General features: G+C 37.9%; 1 protein-coding gene across 2 annotated transcripts in view; it reads left to right on the forward strand.

Moving 5' to 3' along the window:
* LOC103612817 (acrosin-like) overlaps positions 1 to 5,462 on the forward strand; it is a 215,346-nt gene that overhangs the window by 177,584 nt on the left and 32,300 nt on the right. The gene's annotated exons all lie outside the window — the stretch shown is intronic.

The raw sequence follows: 5,462 nt of genomic DNA on the forward strand, positions 1-5,462 counted from the left end.
ATCTGAGATGTATTAACTACTACAAATGTAACCCAATTCAGGCAGAGAGCATATTTTAATGACATTTTACATGAAAACTGAAAGAAAGGAATACTGAACATAAATAATACAACCTGGAAAGGGAGGATCTGATTAAAGAAGCAATGAAAAAGAACTTGTCAGAAGAGTATTCAACAGGAATATAACTGATTCAATAAGACTGATACAGAAACAGTTAACAACCCTAATGCTAAATGCAGTCTAGAATTTCATTCTGTAATGTATTTTTTTCTTTGTAACCTTGTTGGCAACTCAAATAAAAAGCCTGGCCTTCTGTATTTCTGAATTAAATCAGCTGATCCAGATAAAGCAAAGTGTACAACTCCAGAAATGCTGGAGCCAGGAACTGGGCTGAAGAGCACTTTTCAGGCTGCTGTCAATGCAACAAGGCTGGATTTTGGAAAGGAGTTTCTCTGACAGGCTTAAGCCATCACTTCTACTGTAAAAAGAAGCAGCAAAGTGACACCTCATAGTTCTGAGCAAACTCTCAGGTCAGAGGGTCAATCTTTTTCTTCCCCTGAATAAGAACAAACTCACTATCATACATGGAGGTACCATTGCTTGGGAACTCTCAAGGCCAAGTTTAGGTTTGCTGGCTTTTTTTCCTTATTAATTTCCTAACCAGATATAAACACACCTGGGAACTAAAAATATCTGCACACCAAGAAAGCACTGATTTTTCTGTTTCACCTTAACACCCCCAAAGTTTATCTGGCAGCAGTCCTACCTGGCTATGTCACTGAATTGCTGTCATCAAGCCTATAAAATGTTTTAAAACACTGTTCAAGCTGTGAGTGTACTGGAAGAACAGAGACACACAGAGGTCTAAATAAATTCCAGTTAAATTCTTCCATTCGTAAAGATTATAGAAAATGTTATCTGCCTTGCTCTATTTTCTGCTCTTTTCAGGTAAACATCCAATAATTAATTTCTGAATGCTAAAATTCTGTCATGCCTGCAAAGCTTTATCACATACTGCAAATAAGATGGATTTTCATTCATATGCATGCCTTTATTTTAGAGAGGTGTTTAACAGAGTTAACTGTTACAGCTGTTTTCTGATCCAGCCAACAGCAGCCCAAAACCTCTTCAACACAGCAAGATGTCAAATTAAAAGTGATGCAAACACTTCCTATTCCCAGTATTTGCACAGTTAAAACAGCAGTTTTCAGAGCCACTTAGACACCACTAGGCTCAGGCTCTGCAGAGGACTCATTAGCAGCATTACTTTTTTCAAGACTCTTAAATTCTCGTGCTTGTTTAAGTCCTGCTCATTAAAATATGAAAAAGCACTCAAACCTTTTTCTTTTCTAAAGAATGAAGATATAGCAACTCCATATGAAGCATTTTTAACCAACTTACTCTGTAATGCCAGGTTTATTTACTTAAAGCACGTGAGGCAAGATCCAGCCCAACACCTGTTATTCTAATATGGACAATACAAAGTAGCTATATTTTGCTTCATGGCAGATCAATGGTCAGCTCGAGCAGTCCATGAACATTTCTTAAATTATTTCAGCATGGCATCAGTACCAATTTTAACAGATGATTGCATAACACAAGAACGAAGCACACAAACCCTCCCTTCCAGTGCTTATTGACTGAGCAGGAAACAGGCACCCACAGAACTGACTTCACACAAGGTTCAGAGGAGGAGGACACCTCTCTTTTCCTCCTCAGTTTACCAGACAAGTGTATCCCTTGCTGAAACAAGACAACCTGTTGGGCTACAGGAAAAACTTAAGTGAAGTTGTACTTTACAGGATGCTTTCCATTATCCTGTTCTACTATTGAATGTGTTTAAATGCTTACCTATACAAAGAAAGGGGAAAAAAAATTAAGTCCCCTTGGAATAAAAATCCAGATTTTTTTTTAAATTTATCCACACTTGTATTTTTAATACATGCAACACTTTGCTAAGCCTTTTCAAGTAAAATTTGAAATTGACAACCTAGATTAACTTTTATATAAATGAAATACGCTATGTTAAATACAAGGTGATGAGTTACAGGTTTTTTACTCAAACTAAAGACATTTAAAAATTCTCTTCAAAATTGAATTAAAGTCACAGTATCACACTATGATTTAGAAATGTATACTGCTTGCATTTTCAGAAGCAAGCAAATTCTTTTAATTTCAAATGTTACTGCAAAAATGCTTTTACACTAATCACCCTAAATTTTATTGCAGCAAATGCACTCACAGAAAATATTTTGGCTAGTTTTGTTATAATCAAAATAGGGCCAAAATTAAAACAGCATAAAAAACTTCTTTGCTCTATAACTAAGAAACCAAAAAAGACAAGATCTACAGCCTCCACTAAAAACCCTAAGCCTCATGCACTGAAGATCCCAGAGGCATCTATTCAAAAACATTTGTTATCCAAAACCTGACAGGAGTTCTTGAAAATTCTACTAAACACCTGAAACATTAAGTTATGACTAAAATAATTTGTTAACTCAAATGTGCTTTGTTAAATGAAAACATTTAATACATATTTATTTTCCTAAGGTAGCCATCATTTTTCATTTAACTACAACCTTTATATACTAGCAAGAGTTTTCATACAAATGAAGCATAGCTTTAAAAAAAAGTAAGTAAATGAAAGGTGCTCGTCCTCAGGTAAAAATGAAATAATACTTAAGAGTTTTGACATGTGTTTGCTGGTATTTATATAATTGTTTCTATGAAAATAAACACAGCTTAAGTTTAGAACTAAAGTTTGATTTGATAGCAAATTAACATCTTCTCTGTTGAACTTATTAGTAAAAAACCCTAGTCCTTATTTTTCTCCCTACAGAGTAAAAATATAAAAGCAGATTAAAATCCGAGTTTTTAAACATTCAACCTTATTAAACTACTGTTTTAAAACACTGCATTCTGTCAAGAAGAGTTTTTACCAAAGCATTCCCTGATAAAAAGCATTTATTTATACCTTGCTTAGTTAAAAATATTTGCCTTGGCTCTTTGTGCCATAGAAGCACATTACACACTTAAAAAACAAATAAAACCAAGAAAAACTTGGTTGGTTTTTCTTTCCTCAGTGCACAACATGAGAAGCAGAGATTTGATGCGTGTTCTCACACTTTCTCCCTTGAACTTTATCTACAGCAAAGAGTTCTTACATGTGAACAGTGTTAACAGTCAAGGCACACAACAACCACCCAAGAGAAAAGGGAGCAACTTTGGACTGCCACGCAACAAGTCACTTGTTTACTAAGAGAAATGAGTGGATTAGTGTGTAGGTGAAAAAATCAAAGGAAGAGAGAATGAAAAACGGAGTTAAGTATTTCCAAGGACTGCGGGTGACCAAGAGACAGGCAGTAACTGCAGGATCCAGACCCTCTCATCTCAGCCCGAGTTACAAAACAGCAGCTTGGCTGCTTAGCTGTCAGGGCACAAAGCAGCAGCAAAGCAGAACGGAAGGAACAAGCCTAAGAGGAAAACAATCTCCTGTTCCACACAGCCAAACTCAGCTTTTTCTAACTCAGGATATCTCCACAATTCACTCACTTCTAATTTAAGATACCTCAAAGTTGTAGCAGCGCTTCTCCCTCATCAAACACAAACGCACTAAGCATTTCTGCTTCAAAATCACTAAGTTACAATCTTATGTCTAAACCGCTTTGGGAACTCTCACTTGCTGACATTTATACTTATTTATCCTGAACCCTGAAAACAGCTGTTGTAGCAAAAAATCACAGGCACAAATCCAAAAGATTTCAATGAATCTAAATGAGCATTATTTTGAAAAACACTCGTTTCTGCCTCAATGACTGAATAAGCAAATATAAAAATAGTCCAGAATACAGCCCACTCATTAAAATGGAACGGCAGCACATTTTGGAACATTCATCTTCTTTGCTTCTATCATTTTGGTAGTTTTACAACATACTAAATATTTTCTCTCTTTATGGCTCCCATTTGATAAATCCACTCCAATAAAATATCGAAGTTATTTTACACAAATGCCTCTCATGTATCATCAAATAAGAGAATAATATTTTAATTTCTTTCAACACATACTTTTAGAAATGCACATTCCAATCCTTTGCTTTTATCTTCAGAATTCAAGAGACACTAACAGAAGCCTTCTGATTCCAGAATCCCTCTTTTAGACACAGGTGATAGCAAAGAAAAGCCATATGGAACTTGTTATGAATTTTTCAGAGAACTATTAGAGAACAAGCACCAGCAGTACCAGAAAACTGTTTTCTACCAAAACTTTTGTGCACAAAAGTTTTAGTGGCAAAATTACCTAGCTGAACATATAATGTACTTTTTAAAGTGTTTAACAATTGTTGAGCCATCTTTTTAACAGGACCAGTAATTACAGGACAAGGACCAACAGTTTTAAACAGGAAGAGAGTGGATTTATATTGTATATTAGGAAGAAATTATTTTTGTAACAAAGAGGATGAGGTGCTAGAACCGGTTCCTCAGAGAAGCTGTGGATGCCCCATCTCTGGAAGTGTTCAAAGCCAGGCAGGACGGGGCTTTGAGCAGCCTGGTCTGGTGGAAAGTGTCCCTACTCAGGGCAGGGGGGTTGGACTAGATTAACTTTAAAGGTCACTTCAAACACAAACCATCCTATGATCTCCCCTCTTCTAATTCCCCTACAGGCATTTTAAGCTTTTAAAATAAACACCTTGATGTTTTCTCTCAAAGCTCTGTCTACAGCTGCAAGGACTTTTACAAGCATCCTTATCAACCTCTTCAAACGCTTTCGTTCCCTACTGTTGCCAGAAAGCAAAAAATATCAGCCAGATTTAGTTTGTACATATTGGGGGAGTTATATCTTTATACACATACACACACACAGTGTACAGTTAACACAGTACGGCAGTAACAAATACATAAAACAGCGTTTCAGTTCCCTGTGCTGTCTATCCTGGCCATGGAACTGTTGAGAACACAGCTTCTGTGTCAGGCAGCTCAGCCTGCACTGCCGAACAGAACAGAAACCTGCTCCACAACTTCTGACTGTACTTGCTTTAAGATTTGCTGTCTTTTAAGTTGCCAAGCTAAACCTTTAGCATACTTTCAGCACGTTCTGCATTCTTAGATAACCCGGCGTGCACAACGTGTGTTGTCTTTACAAGAGCGTCTCCAGACAACAGCACTCCCAGCAAGAAACCTACAAACTTTTAAAGTTTGGGGCACGCAGGGTCAGTGCCCAAAGAGCTTCCCCTGCACGCTACAGGATAAGGAGTGACACCTGCGAACAGCTGCGCACCTGGACCTTACGGACGCCAGAAAAGTCTGACCTTGTAGGTGAAGATGTGGCAGCTCCAGCGAGACACCCACCCTTTACCACAAGAGTGACCCCGAGCACTCGGCTAACACGGCCACCCACGAGCGGGCAGGAGGGTGGCAGCGCGGGGCCGAGCGAGCGCACGGCCCGCACGGACAGTGCCGCGGCC

The sequence above is a fragment of the Corvus brachyrhynchos genome, unplaced genomic scaffold (genome assembly GCF_000691975.1).
Source record: "Corvus brachyrhynchos isolate BGI_N302 unplaced genomic scaffold, ASM69197v1 scaffold101, whole genome shotgun sequence".
Lineage (NCBI taxonomy): Eukaryota > Metazoa > Chordata > Aves > Passeriformes > Corvidae > Corvus > Corvus brachyrhynchos.